General features: G+C 36.9%; 1 protein-coding gene across 7 annotated transcripts in view; it reads left to right on the top strand.

Annotated features, from left to right (window-relative positions):
- The window catches only part of LRRC4C (leucine rich repeat containing 4C), a 1326823-nt gene that overhangs the window by 524880 nt on the left and 775144 nt on the right, over positions 1-26799 (top strand). For 6 of the 7 annotated variants that reach the window (XR_011489902.1, XM_070473155.1, XM_070473154.1 and 3 more), the window contains exon 3: positions 1771-1852. The gene's annotated coding sequence lies outside the window, so the exon portion shown is untranslated. Of the gene's footprint in view, positions 1-1770; positions 1857-26799 lie in introns of all 7 variants that reach the window. The other variant, XM_070473151.1, reaches the window with a different exon arrangement.

Raw genomic sequence — 26799 nt, forward strand, 5'->3', positions numbered from 1 at the left:
AAGTTAGCATTAATGGGATTTTTTAATATACTTGATATGGATTATAGCAGAAAGAGTAGAGTCAGTTTTTTTGGATTGAGAAAATGATAGGATGTAATTACCCTTCTATGAGAAGAAACTGTAGAGAGAGTGAATCGGTAGCAAAAGGAAGCTCAGTTATGCTAATTTTAAGTTGCCTGTGTGCATTCGTGTCCAACTCTTTGGGACCCCATGTACTGTTGTGCACCAGGCTCCTCTGTCCGTGGAATTCTCCAGCAAGCATACTGGTGTGGGTTGTCATTGCCTTCTCCAGCAGGTCTTCCTGACCCAGGGATCAAACTCAGGTCTCCTACATTGCAGGCAGTTTCTTCACCACCCAAGATACCAGGAACGCTATTAGAACTCAAACTGTGTCTATCAAATAGACAGTTGCTTGTAAGCATGGCACTCAGTCAGAGGTTGGCACTGAACTAGAAATTTGATAATCCTGGACGTAAGGATGATATTTAAAATTATAAGCCTAGATTAGATCTAGAAGGGAGTTAGGCTAATAGAAAACAGAAGTTCAAGATATGAGCCATGGTGCATTGTATTATTACAAATCTGGGGAAATGAGAAAACTTCAGAGAAGATTAAGAAAGTATAATCCTTTAAAGAAGGAAAACTGGAGAGAATGATGTTTTGGAGGCCAAATTTTAGAAAGGTGTTTTAATTGATAAGAAGTATCAAATTGATATAGAATAAGGACTTATGTGGGCTTCCCAGATGGTGCTAGTGGTAAATAACCTGCCTGCCAATGCAGGAGATGTATGAGACAGGAGTTGTGAGTTTGATCCCTGGGTTGGGAAGATCCCCTGGAAGAGGTCATGCAACCCACTCCAATATACTTGCCTGGAGAATCCCATGAACAGAAGAGTCTGATGGGCTACAGTCCATAGGTTCACAAAGAGTCAGACACAACTGAAGTGACTTAGCACACTTGTGAGGCCTTAATTACAGCCTTACTAATGTCTGATTTATACCAAGATAGACTGAGGAAAAATTATCCCTTATATTTCAATGTCCATTGTGTTCACAGGGATGATGGAGATTATAGATGGAAAAAAAAAAAGCAGCAGCTAAAACATTGTCTCTATCTTTAAAACTCTAAGGCAGGGAGATAGAGCTAGGGAAATTCTTTGTAGGTCTCATAATGAATGATAATCAATAGTCTGTGGGACTCTAGATAGATGAAGTAGAAGTTTATGTTGATAGGCAGCTTCAGAGGGGACAAAGGTCATATTTGAGCTGTGTATTAAAAAGTGACTAAGTGTGTTGGGTAGGCAATGGAAATGGGAAAAATAATGACATTTCAGGCAGATAAGATAAAGTGAGAAATGCCACAGAGGTATGAAAAAGCAGAGTAAGTTCAGGGATAAGACGTAAACTCATTTGAGTGAAAGAGATTGTGAAGAGTAAATTGGGGGCAAAACAGCAGCAGATACTTTTTTTTTTTTTTTTTTGCCTTTGTGAAAAACCTTGCTGAACAAGTCCAGTAGAAAGAAAAATTTGATAAAGTGAGATATTTATCCAGAACCAAATATTATAATTTCTATCATTTTTTAAAAAGCCTTTTATATTCTGGGAAAAGCCTGAAGCACAACATATTGTATAATGAATATACCCCTGGAAAAATATAAATTGTTCCCTGTAGGTTACTCCATTAGGTAGATTTTAATTTCAAATAATTTTGCTTGGGCTATTTTCTAACTTCCTTAAATGTAATGTATTTTCATTTTATCTCTTTCCTAGAAATGACTCTCTGTATTGTGAAGCTGCAAGATCACCCAGGGAGAGTGGGGCCAAATAGGCTGAAACATCTAACACACTGAATGTATGTGAGTACGATATTAAGAGCTTTGAAAAAAAAAAAAAAGGCGGGAGAAAGTGTCTTGTATATGGTTTAAAGTGCTTTCGAGTATATAGGCTGTTAGTGAATTAATATGGCTAATTGCTGGATCCTTGGCATAGACAAGCTCTCATTGGTGAGTGTGGGTTTTGTATCTGTACCTGTGAAAAGGGCTTAATTTCTCCTTGAACGATATTCATTCCACTTTTTTGCCAGGCATTACTGTCTCTCATAGGACTTACCTGGTGGTTCAGATGGTAAAGCGTCTTCCTACAATGCAGGAGACCTGGGTTCGATCCCAGGGTCGGGAAGATCCCATGGAGAAGGAAATGGCAACCCACTCCAGTACTCTTGCCTGGAAAATCCCATGGATGGAGAAGCCTGGTGGGCTACAGTCCATGGGGTCGCAAAGAGTCGGACACGAAGGAGTGACTTCATGTCACTGTCTCTCATAACTGTTCTGCTTCTAGTAAAACTTTGAAAGCCTGCTTTCTGACCACAGCTGCATACATTCCCACTTCTGCTCCCTGAAGGCTATGTAACCCATTCTTTTTTTTTTTTTTTTCTTTTAAGATCTTTTTTTTTTTTTAATGTGGACAATTTTAAAAAAATTTATTGAGTTTGTTACAATGATGTTTCTATTGTATGTTTTGGTTTTCTGGCCACGAGCATGTGGGATCTTTCCTCCCCGACTGGAGACAGAACCTGCACCTGCTCCATTGGAAGGCTAAGTCTCAATCACTAGGTAACCAGGGAAGTCCCTCTAACCCATTCTTTATCCTCCTTTTTTCTTCCTCTGTCAATCTGCCCCTCAGACAACACATGTAGTTTTATGTTTCTTACTGTATCTAAACTCAGTTAATTGGCCTGTTCTCTCCAAACCTCTTGTTCTTTATCAACTTGATCTCCACCATATTTACCTTCCCAGTTGTCAAGGTGGTATTTATTTGTGTAGTTATTAGATTGTTGTATGTATCTTTTACCAAATCAAACACTCCATGAAGACAAGGATCATGCTCGTTTGCTGATGTATCATAGATGGTCCACATTTTCAGACTGTCTGATCCAGCATGGTTCTGAGTGGAATTTGGCCACGTTAAATGTTCCAACCCTTTTATGGTTTTTCAAAATCTCTGTTCTTTTTGGGCTTAGATATTCTGCAGATTGTCTCAGTTTCAGATAAAACAGCCTCTTGCTTTATAGAAAAGATGAAGCTATCTTATATGAACATCACTGAATTTTTCTTCTTTAGACCTTAAAATATCTCTGTTATTACCTATATTTTTATAGTCTATTTCCTGTTTCCAAAAATAGCTTTATATATATATTACATTTTAATCATAACAGTTTCCATTTTTTATGAACTTTGTTAAATCAGCTATTCCTTTCTGTTTTTTATTTCTCCATTTTTCTTATTTCTTCCACAGAGGCAAAAAAACAAACAAATATGATTTTATGCCCCATATCTTGGGAAAAATTCAACAACCAAAATCAAAACAAAACAACCCTCTGTCATCTCACTACCATCTTATTTTTACCCTCACTTAGCATCCTTTACCCTTTGAAGTCTCTCGAGAGCAGTCAGTGTTCTTTACCAATTCATGGTAATTTCAACAAAAGAAGGGGCTATTTTTATTTTTGTAGTACAGTGTATTTTCAGGACCTAGCACAGTGTCTAAAATGGTAGGGGCTCAATAATTAAATGAGCTAATTTTAGCTACCCTTTCACTTCCCACTCTCTACCTGAGTGTTAAAATTTTGCTTCAAGCACTGCTTAAATTACTCTTACCAAAATAACTAACCAAAATAGCTCCCTTCTGTATTATTCAATTCATGACCACATTTCAAATACTCCTCTCATATCCTCTATATCTTAATCTGTCTCAATCACTGTTAACTGTGCATACGCCTCATCATTTAACCAGAGCCTCTACTTCTAGAGCTCAGGACAATTAACTTGTCCTTCTTTAGCCCTCACAATTCTTAACAAACTGTTTACTAGTTCTTAATTACTAGTGAGTTGAATTAAGAACTTTGAATATTGAAAGGTCCTCTAATAGTTCTCTGACCACATTAGATTACCTTTGATGAAATATTTCAATCAATCCTATAGTAAAAATGTGAAGACATAATGGGATAGCCTTTTATTAACCATTTCAAATCATTAATGTAATAATTTAAAAAACACTATGCTGAATGAATCATGATATATGTGCTTTGTATTTATGATCCTTTGATTTCAGTAATTAGAACTATCTATTTATTGTATGTTATGTGCACATGTGTATACATAGTTACAATGGAATTCTGTGATATGTACCTATTTCCATATAAGGGACTAGTAAATTTAATTAGTTCTAAGATGTAGATTTTTTCAAAATTTTCTAACACTAAAACACATTTTAAGTATAAGATAGAATGATTTTCAGCATTTTTTTCTTTTATGTGATATGTGCAATAGCCCATGATACCTTAATATTTTTAATTTCTGAAATCAGATTATCAAACATTGGTGATATTGTGTGTGTATGAATGACAGTCAATTCTTTTTACATTATTTATTTTTTGGTTGAAGGATAGTTGTTTTACAGTGTTTTACTCTGGTGTACAGCAATGTGAATCAGCACAACTATACATATATACATCATATACCCCCTTCCTCTTGAGGCTCCCTCTCACCCGTCTGTGTAGTCACAGAGCTCTGGGCTGTATTAGATAGCAGCTTTGTATTAGCTGTCTATTTTACATAGTGTGTATGTGCTGATGCTACTTTCTCAATCTGCCTCTCCTTCCCTCACTGTGTCCACAAGTCCATTTTCTCTGAATCTCTATTCCTGCCCTGCAGATAGGCTCATCAGTACCACTTTCCTAGATTCCATATATGTGCATTAATATGTGATATTTGTTTTTCTCTTTCTGATGTCATTGTTTGTAACAAACTCTAGGTTCATCCACCTCAGTTCAAATGATTAGCATTTGTTCCTTTTTCGTATACAGGTACCACAACTTCTTGATATATTCATCTATCAGTGGATGTCTAGGTTGCTTCTATGTCACTATGACACTGCTGTGAACATTGGGGCACATGTGTCCTTTTGAATTACAATTTTCTCATGGTTATATGACCAGTGGTGGGATTGTTGGATCATATGGTAGTTTTCTTCCTAGTTTTTTAAGAAATCTTCGTACTGTTCTCCAAAGTGTGTTTGACAGTGAATTCTGGAAGAAAGATTATACCTTCTCACTTACATGCTGTCTGGAAGTCCTTTATGGTTTAAACCAAGAAAACTGCTACTAAAAAATGCCATAAAATTTAGTGAAACAAAAAGAAACTGGTTAATTTCATTGCTTGAGTTACAGTGTTTTTAAGAAAATATTTGTTCAATAATTCCTTTTTAAATTTTTAAATAATATTTTAAGTCAAGTGTACTTTGAATCAGTTTATAAAGAGAAAAATGTTTACATTGATTCCTTAGGAAAAAGTATTAAAAATGAATGAAGACATTTTCCTCCCAATGAGATAACATCATCTGTTTAAAAATAATTATGTACTGGCCTGATACATATACCTGTCCTCCCAATAATTCAGCAGAAGTCAAGTTCTCTGTGGAACACTAAAGTGAACGATAATATGTCAAAGAAAAAAGAAGCCTCTGAGTGCTTTCCACTTGAGGCAAGGACATCATTTACTTATAATAATAGAAATTACATTTTAATCAATATGCCCTTTGCTATTAATCCATTTTTGACTGCCTGAAGAGATTTTAATAACATGTTAGGAAAATCATCCATCTAATGAGTCATTTCAAAGAGAAAAGGGCTGGAATTCTTTCATTTTTTAATTCAGCATGTTCAGAATTGACATGTATATTTTGCATTCTTGCTACTCTTGGAAGAATCTAGCACGTCACTGTGTATGTACTCAAGAGATCTTTCTTGGCAACTTAAAAAATCATTTATGGTTATTATTGGTGATACAAATTGATCAGCCATCAGCAGATACATGTTTTCTTGCTCTGGGAGGGACTAGATGTTTGGTGATATATTCTCATGGTCAGGGTCTGTTGTAATACAACTACAAGCTAGGTTTTATTTTTACCAAAATTTGCTTTTTTTTTTTACTAGTTTTATTTATTTATTTTATTTTTTATTTATAAAATAACAATGCACACTCATTTTAAAAATATCAGAGAGTACACAGAACATCCTTTGGATCATGAACACTCATGCTATTCCCTTGGGGAATATAACCTTCATTATCATGGATGCACAGATGCATGCAAATACTATTTCTAAGTACATATTTCAATTGTATATTTATTATAAATATTTTTAGTAGGTATGTGTATAATTTTGTTTTACAGTTTGTGTGGTATTTCTTTGCAGACATCTATCTTGATTTATTTAGCTAATACTCTAGAGTTAATAATATATTATATCCAAAGTTATATTGTCAGGGAAGTGCCAGGATGAACATGCTCATAACTTTTTTTTTCTTTTTGGCTGTACAATGTGGCACACAGTATCTTAGTTCCCTGCCCAGGGATCAAACCTGTACCACTGCAGTGGAAGCACAGAGTCCTAACCACTGGACAATCATGGAATTTCTCCCTGCTCATAACTTTTTAATTGATAGCCTTCACTATTTTAATACAATCAATTCCCCCAAATAAAATATTGGAGCAGCAATCACACATCATCTGAGGGTTTTACATCCTTGCTATGTCTAAAAATATTAACAATGTAAGAAAGTAATGGAGTATTTTCAAAAATATTTATCGTTTTAATAATATTACCAGTCTGAAGGATGCTGTCTTAGTCCATTTGGGCTGCTATAGTAAAGCACAATAGACTGGGTGGTTTAAACAGCAAATATTTATTTCTCATTATTCTGGAGGCTGTAAGTCCAAGACCAAGAGGCCAACAGATTGGGTGTCTGGTAAGCTCCCACTTCTTGGCCCAAAGATAGCCTTCTTCTCTCTGTGTCTTCACATGGCAGAAGGTGAGAGAAAGCTCTCTGGGGTCTCTAATAAGGGTGCTAATCCCATCATGAGGGCTCCAACCTCATGATTTAAGCACCTCTCAAAGGTCCACCTCCGCGTACTATCACATTGGGGATTAGGTTTCAGCAGATGAATCTGGGGCAGCACAAACATTCAGTGGTACATGACAATGCTCTTCAGTTGTTATTTTTACTTTCTTTGTTCATCCTTAATAAGCCCTAGGATTTTTCATATATTTATTGTCTATTTTTTCTTTTATTAATTGTGCACCTATGCCCTCATCTGGATCATGTTTACTGAGAACAAACCAAGAAGAGACCACATACTGTAGAACATGGGGGTAATAAGGAAGAAGGAGGGAAGGCATTCTCCCCAGTAATCATCACTGCCTGCTGGAAAGTAATCACTTCTCCTGGAGACTTGTGATGAATTTGGCATTTCTACTGAATGCCAAAGAAAACATGTCATTTAGTGAAACTCCAGTCTGGCTGGTTCTTGGCATCTATGTTGATTAAAGGAAAAACAACTTAGGCTTTCACTTTCTTTTTTAAGCCACCTGTTAGCAGGTGGTATCAGCACTGTAACCTGGAAAGGTTGAGACCTTTCTACATTAAAGTAAGAACTCAAAAGAAATCAGGAAGGTACACTGACTGTCTACAGCATTTGAAGTGGTAGACTAAGAGTTCACTTCTTTTTGAGTTCCATTAAGAGTTCTATTCTTTTTGTCAAGAGATATGCAAGTTTTATTTCAGAATCCACTTTATCCATATTTATTTTCCCAGTTCCTGAGAAATACCTGTCACAAATTAGAAGCTCAAGAAATGCATAATTATTCCTGATTTATAGATGATAAAAATCAATGATTAGATGAACTGAGTAACTTTGACAAGAGTCACACAGCTTGAAAGGGATAGTCTCAAAATTCAACATCAGTTTGTCTAAACACAAATGCTATACTCTAAGATAATGTTTCTTCCATTATGTATCATTATAATGCAAAATGGGCTACAAAATGCTGTGGGACAAATAACCCAACCATCTCATGGTTTAAAAACAGCAATGGTTCTTTGCTGCATAAATCATGTAATAATTGCTTATTAGCCAAGGGCTCTGCTCCTGACTGTTTTCGCTCCAGGATCCTGGTGAGGTAGCAAATCCTCTCTGGACCATTTGTGGTTACCAAGAGAAAGGAATGAAGCACATGTAATATATCTGGTCTAATTTCACTAGTCAAAGCAAGCCACCTCATTTCATGAGTATCATGAAACTTCATGGGAGTTTAAGGATGGGAGGATGAAATTGGATGGACTCAAGTTAGTGGCAAGGGTACTTATTGATATAAGTGAAAGAGGGTGGCAGGAAGAACCAAGTCTGAAAAAGAAATATGAACATGGTACACAGGAGGGGAAAAAAATCTAAATATTGTGAGAAGCACCTCTCTCTCATTACCAAATACTCAAATAACTGTGATAGTTAGTGTTATGTGTCAACTGGGCCACAATATCTAGATACTTGATCAGATATTATTCTAGTTGTTTCTCTAAAGGTGACTTTTGGTCGAGAGTAACATTTAAATGAGTAGACTTGGAGTAAAACAGATTATTTTGCATAATGTACATAGGCCTCATTCAACCAGCTGAAAGTCTTATTGGAACAAAGGTCAACCTCTTCTGAAGAAGAAAAAAATGGTGTCCGTGGTCTGTCTTTGGACTGGAATTGCAAATATTCCTGACAACAAGTTCTTCATCTAAAAGAAACTTGTTTGAATGGATAGATGATATCCAATGATAATCAAAGGCATTAGTTCAACTTATAACAGGCAGGGCAATCCTCAGGCAGACAGGGTACCAAGGTGAATATGGAGAAGGGTAAAATTTACATGGCCCAAGAGGATAATAAACAAACACACAAACACATATCCAGTTGGTTCTGTTTCTCTGGAGAACCCTAAATAATTCAGACTCTTATTTCCTTGCAGAACAACATTCACTCCCTAAAATAGACAACCCAGAACAGGCATCCAGTTAATGTGTTGAACTCAAGAGTCTTAGACCCTAAAAGAGGCCCTATAGTCTCTTCATCAATATGGCTATGACCCTGGAGACCTATGAATCAAAGGGCAAATCACATGCCCTTTCACAGCTTATAGGTAGTAATCAAACACCGATGGGAATAAACACTTCTGGAAGACTGGATATGTTCTTTGATTAGGTATAATTCCACTCTACTGGAGGGGTTCCTCTGTTCATGAATTTCCAGTTTGCATTCTTTTGGTTTGTCCTTTTGGAATATTCTACTTTTTCTATTATCATTCTTGGTTGTATAAGAAATGTACCTTGGAAAATATGCTCTCTAGGAGAAATGAACAGGTTTCTTCAACCTACTTTCTACCCCCAGGCTCTTTTTAAAATTTCTAGTCTTGGTCTGAAAAACTTAGTTGGCTCCTTACTTATCTGGTAGATTCTGTGTGCTGTTATCTACTCTAGTGGTACTTTTTAAGGTGTATTTCTTAGCTTTTGCTACATTTCTTCTGTTTCCTTCTCCAATTACTTCTTTCTCTAGGCTGAATTATGGGCACTTAGAGCTTATTAGGTTTCAGTGGGAGAACAACACCCCTTGTCTCTAATTTCATAGCCAAAGTGTCTAATTGAAATGAATTACTAGGCAGGTGAATTCTTACTCTAAGACCACCTTAATCACTTCAGGGCTTTTAACAATAGATGTGCTGGTCTTACTGTTGATTGATCCTATTATAACCTGAGTTTTAATGAACTGTGCCCCAAAGATCGTCTTGTTTTCCTTGTTTCATATTTGAAGCTGTAAGTCCTTGAATTTGTGGGCTGTCTTTATTCTCTTACTAATTTTAAGTGGGTTGATTATTTTCTGAGCTCATCTTTTTTCTTAGTGATTTGCTAAACATAGACAACACAGAGAATTATGTTCTATATTCTAATTTTTTCCCTAAAGACACAAGTTCATTAGTTCTGTGGAATAATTGCCAACTTACAAGAGGTGAGATCTTCACCGAATACTTTGCTGTTACATAAGAGAAGTTACCATCTTTTTTTGTCCCTTTAACAATTTTTCACTATTTTTGTCCATTAAGTCAAGGTCACACATTTTACATCTTGATATGATAGCATTCTTCTTTTAGGTATCAACGTCTTTATGAGTTTAAATAGACTAGTTTTAGTAAAAACAACTCCCATATAAGTGGCTTTAAATATCAAAGGCATATATATGCCTTTGTTATATATATATATCTTCATACATACATATATATATATATATATATATATATATATATACATATCTTCCCAGGTGGTGCAGTATAAAGAATCCATCTGCGAATGCAAGAGGTGTAAGAGACAGGGGTTTGATCCCTGGGCTGGGAAGATCCCCTGGAGTAGGAGATGGCAACTCATTCCAGTATTTTCGCCTGGAAAATTTCATGGAGCGTGGAGCCAAGTGGTCTCCACTCCATGGGGTCGCAGAGTTGGACATGACTGGGTGACTGAATATGCACGTATATTTACTACACGTTGGAGATCGGCTTTGCTCTGTGTTGCTCTTATTCAGGACTGCTTGGCCATGTTTCCATATTTGCTGGGGGGGGGGCAAACAGGAACATGAATATTGTATAATGACTATTAAATCCTCCCCCTAAAAGTGACTGTGACTTCTCCTCATGCGTTAATGGACAAAGCAATATACATGACTACAATTGGCTTCAAAGGGGTAGGAATGTGCAATCCTGGAAGAAATATCCCTGAAAGAAAAAACTAGAAATACTGAATGAATAATACTAATGCCACATGCTCATACATATCAATACTTTATTTTTGAGAAGAATGCCAAACTGTAATCTCCAAGATGGCAATACCATTTTTTTTTTTTTGTTTGGATCACTGTATCTTTTTGCTCAATGCATAGAAATAAGTAGGTACTCAATAAATATCTGTTTAATTACATAAATACTATGTTTTCTTAATAGTGATAGCAGATGCATGATGTTTCAGATTTGTAGAGTTCACTTCACCCATGCCATCCAATACAGGCTCTGATATATCAATGCCTTTGCATTGACTTGCAAAATGTGTGTGACTTTTTCTCTTGGTTCCCTGTGCCATGAAAGCTATGAGTGATGACCAACTTTCCAAAGAAGAGTATAAAATTATTAATAAACTGGAGGCCTTTTTAAAAAGCAGAGACAGAAAATGAGCTGGAAGGGGGATTCTGCCATTGCAGTATACTTTTGTTGATGAATTGTATTGTGTACCAGAAACATGTTTAAAATAATCTTGACATGAGAATTAATGAAGTGCCAGGAACTATCCTAAGGCAACACTGAGTTTAGGAGTTCTGTAACCAATAGAAAGTTTATTCTTCCTCTATTGCAAATATCTTCAAAGGAGCTGTAAACATTGATCACACACCTCTACAAAGATGATAGCTGTGGTTGAAGAAATAGCTTATTCTACATTTGGACTAGCAAGGAGAAAAGTCAGTCATTTTCTGTGGGACAAATATATTGTCATTAAAGAACACATTACACTTTAATTAAAATGATACTTTTAATCTTTACTCCAAAACTCTGAAAACATATATAATGTGGTGTTGAGTATAAAGAGGAAAGAAAGGGGGAAGTGAAGATAGACATGAGGGGGACAGAGGAACAGAAGAGGTTAATTTATTGTTCTTAAGTGTTGAATTACATATATCTACCTTTACCCCAAAACTAAAAATAAAATTGTTTTGCAATATACAAACTCAGCAGCAAAGTTACTGATACTTAAGAGTATTCCCCAAATTTGAATTTGTTTTGCTCAATAAGAAGTTGTGCCATTTGTCTTTAGGAAGCACGATAAAGTGGGCTTTAGAATGTCCACATATAATAGCACAGATCAGATGATTCCAAAAATGCAGTTCTTGCTGAATCTATCAGAGCATTGGTACTAATTTACAAAGAGCCAGGTTTTATTAGTTTTTCTTTGCTGATGTAACAAGTTAATACAAGTTTAGTGGCTTAAAATAGTCATGTTTTAATTCTACATGGCAGAATTCTATATGGCAGAAGTCTGCCATACAATTCTATATGGCAGAAGTCTGACCACAGGTCTCACTGGGCTAAAATCAATGTGTCAGGAGGGTTGCATTCCTACCTGAAGGTTCTAGGGGAGGATCCATTTCTTCGCTAACAAAATTTAGTTTCTTGCAGCCGTGGGACTGAAATTCCTGTCCTTACTGGCTGTAAGCTGAGGGTCATTCTCACTTCTTGAAGCCATTCACATGCCTTGACTCATAGCTTCTCTATCTTCAAAGCCACTGTTGGCAGGTCAGTTCCTTCTCACATTTGAGTCTCTCCAATCCATTCTTCTGCCCTTCTCTTCCACTTTTCACTGGAGTATAATTGCTTTACGATGCTGTGTTAGTTTCTGCTGCACAACAAACTGAATCAGCTCTACATTCTCTTCCACTTTTAAGGACTCATTTGGTTTGATTTCCTGGTGGCTCAGATGGTAAAGAATCTGCCTATGTTCTCCTCTAGGAGTTTGATAGTTTCTGGTCTTATATTTAGATCTTTAATCCATTTTGAGATTATTTTTGTGTATGGTGTTAGAAAGTGTTCTAGTTTCATTCTTTTACAGGTGGTTGACCAGTTTTCCCAGCACCACTTGTTAAAGAGGTTATCTTTTTTCCATTGTATATCCTTGCCTCCTTTGTCGAAGATAAGGTGACCATAGGTTCGTGGACTTATCTCTGGGCTTTCTATTCTGTTCCATTGATCTATATTTCTGTCTTTGTGCCAGTACCATACTGTCTTGATGACTGTGGCTTTGTAGTAGAGTCTGAAGTCAGGCAGGTTGATTCCTCCAGTTCCATTCTTCTTTCTCAGGATTACTTTGGCTATTCGAGGTTTTTTGTATTTCCATACAAATTGTGAAATTATTTGTTCTAGTTCTGTGAAAAATACCGTTGGTAGTTTGATAGGGATTGCATTGAATCTATAGATTACTTTGGGTAGTATAGCCATTTTGACAATATTGATTCTTCCAATCCATGAACATGGTATATTTCTCCATCTATTTGTGTCCTCTTTGATTTATCCCAGAATTTCAGAAATAAAAGCAAAAATAAACAAATGGGACCTAATGAAACTTAAAAGCTTTTGCACAACAAAGGAAACTATAAGCAAGGTGAAAAGACAGCCCTCAGATTGGGAGAAAATAATAGCAAATGAAGCAACAGACAAAGGATTAATCTCAAAAATATACAAGCAACTCCTCCAGCTCAACTCCAGAAAAATAAATGACCCAATCAAAAAATGGGCCAAAGAACTCAACAGACATTTCTCCAAGGAAGACATACAGATGGCTAACAAACACATGAAAAGATGCTCAACATCACTCATTATCAGAGAAATGCAAATCAAAACCACAATGAGGTACCATTATACGCCAGTCAGGATGGCTGCTATCCAAAAGTCTACAAGCAATAAATGCTGGAGAGGGTGTGGAGAAAAGGGAACCCTCTTACACTGTTGGTGGGAATGCAAATTAGTACAGCCACTATGGAAAACAGTGTGGAGATTTCTTAAAAAGCTGGAAATAGAACTGCCATATGACCCAGCAATCCCACTTCTGGGCATACACACCAAGGAAACCAGATCTGAAAGAGCCACATGCACCCCAATGTTCATCGCAGCACTGTTTATAATAGCCAGGACATGGAAGCAACCCAGATGCCCATCAGCAGACGAATGGATGAGGAAGCTGTGGTACATATACACCATGGAATATTACTCAGCCATTAAAAAGAATTCATTTGAATCACTTCTAATGAGATGGATGAAACTGGAGCCCATTATACAGAGCGAAGTAAGCCAGAAAGATAAAGACCATTACAGTATACTAACACATATATATGGACTTTAGAAAGATGGTAACGATAACTCTATATGCAAAACAGAAAAAGAGACTCAGATGTATGGAACAGACTTGTGGACTCTGGGAGAAGGCAAGGGTGGGATGTTTCAGGAGAACAGCATTGAAACATGTGTATTATCTAGGGTAAAACGGATAACCAGCTCAGGTTGGGTACATGAGACAAGTGCTCGGGCCTGGTGCACTGGGAAGACCCAGAGGGATCGGGTGGAGAGGGAGGTGGGAGGGGGGACTGGGATGGGGAATACATGTAAATCCATGGCTAATTCATATCAATGTATAACAAAAACTACTGTAATGATGTAAAGTAATTAGCCTCCAACTAATAAAAATTTAAAAAAAAAAAAAAAAAGAATCTGCCTGTGATGCAGGAGACGCAGGTTCCATCCCTGGGTCAAGATGATCCCCTGGAGAAGGGACTAGCTATCCAATCTAGTCAATGCAAAGAAATAGAGGAAAACAGAATGGGAAAGACTAGAGATCTCTTCAAGAAAATTAGAGATACCAAGGGAACATTTCATGCAAAAATGGGCTCACTAAAGGACATAAATGGTATGGGCCTAACAGAAGCAGAAGATATTAAGAAGAGGTGGCAAGAATACACAGAAGAGCTGTACAAAAAAGATCTTCATGACCCAGATAATCACAATGGTGTGATCACTCACCAAGAGCCAGACATCCTGGAATGTGAAGTCAAGTGGGCCTTAGAAAGCATCACTACAAACAAAGCTAGTGGATGTGATGGAATTCTGGTTGAGCTATTTCAAATCCTGAAAGATGATGCTGTGAAAGCACTGCACTCAATATGCCAGCAAATTTGGAAAACTCAGCAGTGGCCACAGGACTGGAAAAGGTCCGCTTTCATTCCAATCCCTAAGAAAGGCAATGCCAAAGAATGCTCAAACTACCACAAAATTGCACTCATCTCACAGGCTAGTAAAGTAATGCTCAAATTCTCCAAGCCAGGCTTCAGCAATACGTGAACCGAGAGCTTCCAGATGTTCAAGCTGGTTTTAGAAAAGGCAGGGGAACCAGAGGTCGAATTAACAATATCCGCTGGATCATCAAAAAAGCAAGAGGGTTCCAGGAAAACATCTATTTCTGCTTTATTGACTGTGCCAAAGCTTTCGACTGTGTCAATCGCAATAAACTGTGGAAAATTCTGAAAGAGATGGGAATACCAGACTACCTGACCTGCCTCTTGAGAAAGAGCTGAAAGAGCTGAAACTCCAGTACTTTGGCCACCTCATGCAAAGAGTTGACTCACTGGAAAAGACCCTGATGCTGGGAGGGATTGGGGGCAGGAGGAGAAGGGGATGACAGAGGATGAGATGGCCGGATGGCATCACTGACTCGATGGGCATGAGTTTGAGTAAACTCCGGGATTTGTGATGTACAGGGAGGCCTGGAGTGCTGCGATTCATGGGGTTGCAAACAGTCAGACACGACTGAGCGACTGAACTGAACTGAACCCAATCTAATATTCTTACCTGGAGAATTCCATGGACAGAGGAGCCTGGCAGGATATGGTGCGTGGACTTGACTGAGTAACTAACACTTTCACTTTTTCTCATTTTTTGTTAGATTGGGCCTTCCTGGATAATCTAAAATAATCTACTCATTTCAAAGTTTTTAACTTAGATTTTATGTGCAAAAGAAATATTTGCTATATAATCTAACAAATTAGGATGTGGACACTTTGGGAGGAGTACATTATTCTGCCTGCCACAAAGGTCTAAGTGTCCTATGTATGAGTGGGCTTGTCTGAGATAAATGAATGAATGTTAGAAGTAAACAGGAAACTAGCTACTCATGGATTTGGAAAAATCTAAATGCAGTATACCCTATTAGCATGGGGGAAATAATTGTATGCCTTTCTCACTACAAAAATAATAGAAAAAACTTTATACTTAGCCCAGAACTGTTTCTGAGTCTCCATAAACCAGTGAATAAAGGGGTTTAAAACCAAGCTGCTGTCACCTAAGAATGTGAAAATGCTTTGTGGGCTTAGAAATAATTATAAAAATAAAATGTTTTGCTTTAATATCTTTACCAAGTTATGATTCTGAATGTTTGACCATGTCTGCTGAACCTGTCCTAAGAAGATGAATACAAATATGGTTGTGTGATTAAACTCAACTGAAGTGGATTTAATTAACCTGGAGAAGAGAAAAATCAAGGAGTATTTGAAAGGTGTCTTTATTTTGATAAGGGGCTAATATGCAATTAGAAATGTGCTGTGCATTCTTAGGGACTGGCATGGTCCTGATGAATGCTTGCTTTCAGGATGCTGATTTCTATTCAACACAAAGAAAGTTTTTCTAATAATCTGAGCAGTCTAAACTTGGATAGGACTGTATCATAAGATCATATCCTTCCTGTTACTAGAGGTCATTGAGCAGTGATGGATAAGCCCTTAGTAAGGTTGTTTGGGATATATTTTAAATACTAAAGGGTTATATACTATTGTTAGTAATGTGGTTCTTTTTTCCCAATAAAACTTCCCAGTTCTATAATAATTTTGTCTAGGTTTTTGTCTTTCAAACATGTAAAAATTAAATCTCGGGTTGTTTGAAATGGATGAATTTCCATAAGAGAAAAGGATAACATTTATATGAAATGTGCAGATTTCTATATTGTAATAATTGTAAACACACATTAATTGATTAATACACGCTATTCACTTGTTAATATTTGTTTTATGGGAAGCATTATCTAGGGCTGTGCTTGGTTTTGAGGATACAGACAGACCCAGACTCCACAAAGCTTATGGATTTGTGGGGGCAAACAGAGGGTAAACTAATGAGCAGATGAACAAAATCATTTATCATAGATTATATTATGAAGAAGATAAACAGGATGATAGTTTAAAAAGAATAGAAGAAAGGTCAATTTAAACAAGGAAATTATAGGAGAACTTTCAGAGGAGCTGACATTCAAACTGAACATGAAGTGTAAGAAAGGGAAGCTTCCTTCACATAACCTTATGAGTTATTAATCCTTTCAATATCGCTATGAGTTGAGAACTATCGTTGTCTTAATTTCATAGAGGGAGAAACTGAGACTTAGATTTACCTGTACAATTCAATTATTTAAGCGTGATGAAGCTTGAACTGGGACTCAGATCAGTAAGATCTTAGCACCTGTTTTTAGGTCCCTTCTGATTCTGAGTTTCTGTGAGTGAAACTGACCAGTGTGACTTGGACAAAGTGAGCGCCTGTTCCCATGCTCTTCTCTTTCTGTTGTGCTAGTGAATGAACTGGTAACCTGAAGAATGCTAAACTTCTGTGAAGGAGTTACAATACTGTGACACAGAGATATACCCTAAAGCTGATGGAGCTAGCTACAATTTTTATGTGGACATGGGTGGGGGAAGACACAGGGGCAGAAATAGGTAAAAGACAAGTTCCCAGTTTACTTTGATGCCATTTGCTAGTGCTGATATATGATAGGTACATTGGTCTTAATAAAAGCCATTTATATCTCTAGGAGGAGTATGCCTGTTGAAGACAAGCAGTTGCTAATTGTGGGTTTGGTGCATCACTAAGAATAGGTAAGTCAGGGGGCAAATCTGAATGAGGAAGAGATCTATGCAAGGAGTGCCCTGTGCCCTGCTGGGCTGCGCTCAGTCGTGTCTGACTCCTTATGACCCCATGCACTGTTGCACCCAGACTCCTCGCCCATGGAATCTTTCAGACAGGAATACAGGCGTGGGTTGCCATTTCTTTCCCCAGGAGCTACCCCTGCTATGTGCAACATTGGGAGAAACCACTTTATTTCTCTTAAACTCAGTTTCCTCATCATGCTCAAAGGCTTGCTGACAATGTGGGTGACAGATCTGTAAAAGCCAATCTCTTCTTCATCTTTAAAAAGCTGATGGAAACAAAGATGTGAATTTAAGAATTAAGGTTTATGCAAAAATCAGAACTCTAGTGAAGAATGTCATCTTCAGAGAGGGCTGGGAGCAGAATGGATCTTATAGACAGTTCCAGAGAATATCATTGATAGAGATCCCCCACAAATAGAAAAATCAGTAAATTGTTAACTTCATAAATTAAATTTCATTTCCCATTTTGAATGTTTGCCGACAACTCTTTAAATCTGTCTATGCTTTAATGCCAGCATCATATATTTGGCAAACATCCACTCTCTTTTTAAATTCAGAACACACACCCACACATACACTAGCATTACTTTAAGTTTGAGAAGGCTACGTGTATACCATGAATGCATATGTCCTCATAATAAAAATTCACAAACACATATTTCAATTTAGGGGACAAAAGTGTTGTGTCCCAGATTGTACTGTCCTTATGCATAAACTCATTGGTTATTCTGACTGAAGGATAAAGCTTTTCAAAAGGCTCATGATCTACCAATCATACAAGATTAATGTTATCTTCATGTATTCAACATATTGAAATTGAGCTATTTCTATGAGCCAGGCATTGTCCTAGGCACGTGAAATCCCAAACAGGCATAAGATATTGTTTCTGTGCTCAATAAACAAGAATTTTGATAGGCAAAGGATGTCAAGTCTACACCATTTTTGTTATGACAGTGGTACTGAACAATATGAATATTGAGTATCTGCTTTGTATGTTGACTGTGAGGCATACGCTTTGCACATGTTACTCAAGCCTACCGTGTTGCACAATACCAAGGGGCACTATTATTCTGTATATTTTTACAAGTCGGCCCCGTGAATGGTGGACGTGATGGTTCTCACTTGTCTCACTCAATTCTCAAAAAACTGAACAGGTAATTTTTGTGACTCCAAGACGAGAACATTGAGTCTCAAAAGTGTCAAAATCTCATAGCTATTAAAGGACAGAGCTGGGTTGATATTTGGATCTGAATGATGCTAAAGCCACAATAATTTTATTATTCCATGAAGTCTATTGTTATAATACTATCAAATGGCCGATCACTCACAATTACCCCAGGGTTCTTTTACAAGTGGAAATCATACATTAGATGCTATTTGCATCATTTATCTGAGGAGAAAAATAATGCCTTGCAGCAGCTTTCAGTTCTAGATATAGGCACAAACTGCAGATCCAGCCACTTTTTAAAAACTTAGAACTCACAAGTTGAGGGGTTCTGCAGAAATTTTGCTTAAACTTCTTTTAGAGAACTGCCCAGGAAATCTTTCTACAATAATCTTTCTGTTCCAGATACATTTCTTATCTCAGATATAAGAACAACAAATACCTATTGAAAGAATTAGCCCTGGCACCTCAAAATATTAGAATTTAAATATGAAAAATTTACCTCCTCTTGAATAAGATATATATATCTATATATCTATATATCTATATATATCTCAAGGTCAATTGGTCTTATGTCTGAATGGTGACACTCATTATTTTTATTTTTTCTAGCACAAGAAATAGTTTTTTTATGTGATGATAGTAAAAGTTTCTATAAATATATATTTAATGATGACAAACATCAGCAGAGTAAATGGATAGAGGTTAAAACGAACTAAAGCACATGGAAAATTTAAGGAAGTGGATTTTGATGTCATGAACCACAGCTGTTATGTTCTCCAAAGGCGGACAGAGTATACAATACTAGTCTTGCTATACCAACATTGTCAGGCTTCCCACCCACATAGTTTATGCCTTTGAATATACCCAAAATAGTTCATTAATTTTATTTTTAGTGTTTAATGCTTAATGGAGAGAAGCTGTGATTTCTCAAATAAGTTGATGCTGATGATGACTCTGCAAAGAAAAATCATCTTTATTTAAACACAGATTATAATAAAGAATATGTGCTACTAGAATGTTGTGTGATTATTTAGTAGAGAGAAAAAGAATGCCAGCTTGAGTCCATAAGCTTTGTTCCTTTTTTGACACAGTTGTTTTATTTTGTTTCATGACCATAGTTTTACTTTCCTGCTTTTCCTTTTTCCACCTTAATACCCCAGCCAAGCTGGATACAAATATTCTAGTTTGTGCATGTGTGTAAGCAAGCTAAACAAATGTTATTGGCCAAAATTCATTACCAGTCCTGGAAAATATCTCAAAACATGTGCCATGGTGGACTGGTAGGTCAGTAATTAGGTAGCTATTAAATTTTACTGTCTTAAACTCTATAAAATAAGCCATATAGGCAGTACAGTGGTAAAGAATTTATCTACCAATGTAGGAGATGCAAGAAATGCAACTTCAATCCCTGGGTCAAGAAGATCCCTTGTACTAGGGACTGCCAACTGCTCCAGTGCTCTTGCCTGGAAATTTCCATGGACAGAAGATCCTGGTGGGCTACAGTCCATGGGATCACAGATCCAGACAGGACTGAGGAACTGAGCATACACACATAGTTGCAAAATATTGGAGATACTATATTGTATTTAGTTTTCCTCCAAGAAATGACTTAAGTGCATTTTGTCTACTGCAATTACCTAAATTTGTCTCATGACTTGATACACAAATTTTATGATGCTCTTAAAAACTACACTTATAAATTCATGAATATGAATATCAACCAGCTTTTCACCTTGAAATTAAGGTTGATTAAGTGTCTCAAATAGTTGTTACTAATATTCTTTCTGAATTTGAATGAACATAGCTTATTAAACCCTAGGATTGCCATGATTTTTTTATCTCATTTCAAATTCAATTCCTTGAATTGCTTCATATATGTCAGTTGTGGAAATTTATATGAAATTAAAATTTATGTGAAAATTAAAACATTTTCAAATAATACTCTAGGTCTTCTTCGTCTATATAGACTTCTGGTGAAATTCTTTTTGCTTCCTAAACCTCTGCTCTTTCTTCTGGGTATTTTATTATAGAATAAAATAGATGCTTACTCTATATTTTCTCAGTTGAATGTTGATTTTCTATCTCCCATAGCACCCGGAGCAGTCTAGAGCATACAAAAGGAAGGCAATGAATCCTTACTGATCAATGATGGATATGTCCTACACTTATGTGTGAATCTTAGCCTCCATAGAATCACATCTATATTCCTATCAGAATGGATAACAATTTTTTAAAGGTCTTATTTTGATTCTTAATATTTGTGACTATAAGATAATCTTATTTCTGAATTTTAAATTACAGTTATAAAAGGAAGGAAATAAGAAAATGAAGAAAATTCCCTTTGGTTGCTTACAATGAGAGATTCATGGTTGTCTATTGTATCTCCTGGTCTTGATCAATGCAGAACAGAGAGAGTGGAAATAAGGTTGTTTCCTGAGATCCTAAAGATGTTATTTGTCATTCAAGTGTCGCCCTTCAGTATTTTTGTGAATGGAGCTTCCCTGGTGGTTCAGTCAGTAAAGAATCAGCCTGCAATGCAGGAGACCCAGGTTCAATCCCTCAGTCAAGAAGTTCCCCTGGAGAAGGAAATAACAACCCACGCCAGTATTCTTGCCTGGAAAATCCCATGGACAGAGGAGCCTGGAAGGCTATATATATAGTCCATGGGGTCACAAAGAATCGGACTAAGTGACTAAACCACCACCATCACCACCTTTATGAACTGGGCCAAATCATTAACCGTTTTGAGTTTCTGTTGTTGCCTTTGTACAAATAATATAATAATTATGTTTGCCATGTGAGGTGGATCTGAGAATTAAAGAAACTACCATATATCAATATAAAAGGACTCTAAAGAAGGTTTCACGATGACAGAAAGTCAAAAAGTATGAATTTCCAGGTTTCCGGTCACTCTGCTATATTTGCATAATAGAAGTGACAAAGTAAAAAAGAATAACTCATTGAAATAGGACACATGGAGCTGGTCTATACACTTTATTAATTGGAAAAGCATTGTGATATGTTTCAAATTTCTGTGGATTTGATCCACAACCCTAAATGGATGGATGAAGTCATCAGGAAATTCCCATTGTGTTCAGTGCATGGTTGCTGTGTTTTTGTCTGCTTTCTGATTTTTAATAGCTTTATCTTTTTTTATTGCTTTTTCATTCTTTTTAATATATTTTATACGATCATTGTATGAAAGTGCATTGTATGCTGACTCCAAATATTGTCTGTTGAAGTCAGTGTACCTTTTACTAAGGTACAAACTGAGTACAAACCATCAATTCAGTGGTTAAAACCCCAGCTTAAAACATGAAACATAGAATTTTGCATAAAGAAGAATTGATTCAAAAATGGCTAATATATAGCTTACCCAGAGTAGAGAAAACATTGTCATTTAATGCAGGAAGGAAAGCAAGATATTGTTTCCAACTCTTTTTTTTTTTTTATTAGTTGGAGGCTAATTACTTCACAACATTTCAGTGGGTTTTGCCATACATTGTCATGAATCAGCCATGGAGTTACATGTATTCCCCATCCCAATCCCCCCTCCCACCTCCCTCTCCACCTGATCCCTCTGGGTCTTCCCAGTGCACCAGGCCCGAGCACTTGTCTCATGCATCCCACCTGGGTTGGTAATGTGTTTCACCCTAGATAATATACATGCTGTTCTCTTGAAACATCCCACCCTTGCCTTCTCCCACAGAGCCCAAAAGTGTGTTCTGTACATCTGTGTTTCTTTTTCTCTTTTGCATATAGGGTTGTCATTACCATCTTTCTAAATTCCATATATATGTGTTAGTATACTGTAATGTTCTTTATCTTTCTGGCTTATTTTACTCTGTATAATGGGCTCCAGTTTCATCCATCTCATTAGAACTGATTCAAACGAATTCTTTTTAATGGCTGAGTAATATTCCATTGTGTATATGTACCACAGCTTCCTTATCCATTCGTCTGCTGATGGGCATCTAGGTTGCTTCCATGTCCTGGCTATTATAAACAGTGCTGTGATGAACATTGGGGTGCACGTGTCTCTTTCAGATCTGGTTTCCTCAGTGTGTGTGCCCAGAAGTGGGATTGCTGGGTCATATGGCAGTTCTATTTCCAGTTTTTTAAGAAATTTCCACACTGTTCTCCATAGTGGCTGTACTAGTTTGCATTCCCACCAACAGTGTAAGAGGGTTCCCTTTTCTCCACACCCTCTCCAGCATTTATTGCTTGTAGACTTTTGGATAGCAGCCATCCTGGCTGGCGTGTAATGGTACCTCATTGTGGTTTTGATTTGCATTTCTCTGATAAAGAGTGATGTTGAGCATCTTTTCATGTGTTTGTTAGCCATCTGTATGTCTTCTTTGGAGAAATGTCTGTTTAGTTCTTTGGCCCATTTTTTGATTGGGTCATTTATTTTTCTGGAACTGAGCTTCAGGAATTGCTTGTATATTTTTGAGATGAATCCTTTGTCTGTTGCTTCATTTGCTATTATTTTCTCCCAATCTGAGGGCTGTCTTTTCACCTTGCTTATAGTTTCCTTTGTTGTGCAAAAGCTTTTAAGTTTCATTAGGTCCCATTTGTTTATTTTTGCTTTTATTTCCAATATTCTGGGAGGTGGTTTATTTCCAACTCTTATCCTCAAAGGTTCAATGGTGATGTTATGCGAATGTCCACATTAAAGGACAGTATAGCACTAAGAAAAAGACAACTCCCTAGTGTTAGTTGTTCCATATGTTATCTCATTTTGCATTAACTGCTAATGTGGGTATAATTTCAGGGACAAAATTACACTTTATTCTTCCTATCTCACCTCCTAGTTGTAAGTTCCCTAAATGGCATGGTAATGCTCCCCATAATACCCAGCACAGTACTTTGCTAGGATTTCAATAAATGTTTGTTGAATTGAATTACCACATTAACATGTAAATTGTGAGACTGCAGATTATACAGCCTGTAAATCTTATTTTAAAATCTAGGTTTACACAAATCTGCATGTTATTTAGAAAATGAATAAATTAAGCCCAAATCAGTGTCTAATTTAAATGCATTTGCACAAACTCACTTAAATAGTTTGAAGAGTGACCACTTACCAATGAGTTGGATAGCACACGAAGGTGACCTTATACAGTTTGGGGAATCATCAATCTAAAAAATCTTCTAAAAAAGAAGATTGTTCAGATATTTATTTATTTACCAATTGATGCCCACCCCCCCAAAATGAGCTTTCCTTGGAAATTTTATTTACACTATTCGTTCACCACTTTTTGAGTCCCATTGCTTTGTTGACTTCATGTACTTAGTTTGAGGGAACTTGATCGATGTTTCTTTGATAAGTAAAGCTGATCAGGCCTTGTAAGTAAGCAATGACAAGTAGCTGAAGCTGCTTAAATGTTACTTCTTTGCCAATTTGTTGTTTTAATGAGTAGTCATGCTTTATTCAAGACACATAAAATGTCCGTGGCTTGTGGCATTGCAGCTCTTGATACTTGTATGTTTTCTTTAGAAAAACTCATATAAACTTAACGATTGAACTTAGCTTCTTTGTCAATTTAAAGATAAACTGGCTCTTTTACAATTTCTTTTACCCTCCTGCTGAGTCTATTATATAAGTAAGTTAACTGTACAAATCTTTATACAAATAAAGAGAAATATCTAGCATGATGGTTATCAAGCCATAATCTAGCCTATTCAGTATGTAAAAAAAAAAAAAAAAAGCAAAAACACTACCTTGCTTTTTCTAATGCAATGCTCTTAAATTGAAGCTCTGCACTTGATCATGTAAAAGTACCTGTGTTTCATATTTCATAGCATCTAAATACCTTATTCTATCTACTCAAGTAATTTTAAGTGAAAGATACTGGAATTATTTAACAAAATGAGAGGTAAAAAGATATTTTTGACAGAGTTTCCCAAAAAACCACAAAACAATACTGCAGTGAAACCTGATTTTAGAACAAAATCAATTTCTAAATGATTTAAAGAAGCACCATTGATACTTATGAATTTAAAAAAAAAAAAAGTTAGGAAAACCCATAGCTAAGTTTCCAGAGTCAAGACATTGGACAATGTATTCTTGTTGGAAATAAAGAAAGAAGGGAACTCAGCATAAAAAGAAAAAGCTGTAGAGAGGAGGAATTATATTTTAAACACTCTGAACTTCCAAGGTGTGCCGTTGATGAAGTCTTTGTCTTGTCATCACCAAGTTCAGTCTGTGTTTCTATAATCACAATGCAGTTTTTATACTCTGCAATTATCTTTAATTGTAAGGATACACAACCCCTTATTAAGCTAAAAGGAAGATAGTAGCTGTGCATATTAAAGAACTTGTGAACTCCAATAGCCTGTTTTGATTTCTGAATGATTTTGACACTCTCCTGAATAGTGATTGCCCCATTTCATTCCTTGCTTATGGTGAGTTTCTTAAAGGAAAACATGCAAAGGCCATCCCTTCAATAACTTTCTTTCTTGTAGCCTGGTTAGCGGAGGCTCTTGCTGAAGCTGATCTGCACCTACAAGTTCAGGGAAAAGGAAAAGTAACTCAGCACCACAGAGGCTAGGGATTTTGGCTGGAAGAAAAGAAAAAGAAGTTCGGCAAGTCACTCTACCAGTGACGAGGTGTGCGTGTGTGTGTGTGTGAGTGTGTGCGTGTGTGCGTGTGCGTGTGTGCGTGTGCGCATGTGTGCGTGCGTGTGTGTACGTGTGTGCGCGCGCGTGCGTGTGTGCATGTGCGTGTGTACTTGTGTGCGCGCACACGTGTGTGTACGTGTGTGCGTGCATGTGCGTGTGTGTACGTGTGTGTGCGTGTGTGCGCACGTGTGTGTGTGCACGCGCGCACGTGTGTGTGTGTGTGTGTGTGTGTGTGTGTGTGTGTGTGTGCGTGCGTTCACTTAGCCGTTTCTGACTGTGACTCCGTGGACTGTCATCTATCAGGCTCCTCTGTCCATAGGATTTTCCAGGCATGAATGCTGGAATCAGTTGTCATTTCCTTTTCCAGGGGATCTTCTCCACCCCGGGTGGAACCCGCGCCTCCTGCATTGCAGGTGGGTTCTTCACCCCTGCACCACATGGGAAGACAGCAGTGGCTGTAGTTTCAACCAAAGACCTTGAACTGTCTGATGGAAGGTTTTATTTGATTCTGAAGGGATAGCTAAGTTGAGAGTCTGATGTATTTGCATACCTCTATGTTTGCCAGCTTGGAAAATACCCACCCCCAAACAAAACATGTATACGCCCCCTTGCCAATCACCACTACCACCATCATTACCGCTACAGAGAGAACTCCTGCTATTCCGGGTTCAGCCCAGAGGCAACTATTTTAGTGGAACTGTTTTAGTTTTCTTTGTCCCTCTTCCTACTTCATATATCAAAATTAAGCACCACCCCTTTCCCTAGCATTGCCATAACATAATGTTTGTAACTCTATTTAACCTATATTTTACTTTGCCTTACAATCATTATAAGATATTAACATGACTGTTACCCCTAATAGATTATAAGTACTCTCAAAGCAAGTAATACCATTTTTAATCTTTATGTTATTTTCCTTGTCTGTGAACAACATATACCCACAGAACAAACGCACAAATACTTAGCTATCTATATAAATACACACATATACTTATAGAGCATATAGAGTATATATATGCATATATGATCATATGCTCTATAATATGAAAGTTCAAAGAGAGAGAAAGAGATTGCCTTTTCTTATCTAAGATTCTGAAAAGGCAATGAAATCATTCTGTTTGCCAGGTAATCACCCCTGTAGTGTTATATCATTATACTATCAAAATTAACACTCTGACACAAGCAATAGGATCTAGCGATATCGTTGTTTCTTCCTGCAGACACTTGGGGAGGTCAGGATTACATGCTCTGTCCATTCTGTGCTCCGTCCCATCTCTGTATTCTGACAATGAGTGCACCTCTTTTTTCCTTCTTTTCTTACATTTAGAATTCACTTGGAGAATTTATTTAGAGTATCCATCAGGCAGTCATTTTCAGCTTGGAAATAGTGAAGGAGGTCTGCTACAAGTCTAATGAAAGCTTTTGAAAAATGCCATATCAAGTAATTGTGCAATTTTACTTTCAGTGTATCACAACATTCTTGTATGGCCTTCCCGAATGTTTAGAAATATCACATTTGAATGGCCATGCCTCTTAAAGAGGAGGAAATGCTGGAGTGCCAATTTGTTTCTGCCAACATGTAGGCT

The sequence above is a fragment of the Odocoileus virginianus genome, chromosome 10 (assembly GCF_023699985.2).
Source record: "Odocoileus virginianus isolate 20LAN1187 ecotype Illinois chromosome 10, Ovbor_1.2, whole genome shotgun sequence".
In the NCBI taxonomy this organism is placed as follows: Eukaryota; Metazoa; Chordata; class Mammalia; order Artiodactyla; family Cervidae; genus Odocoileus; species Odocoileus virginianus.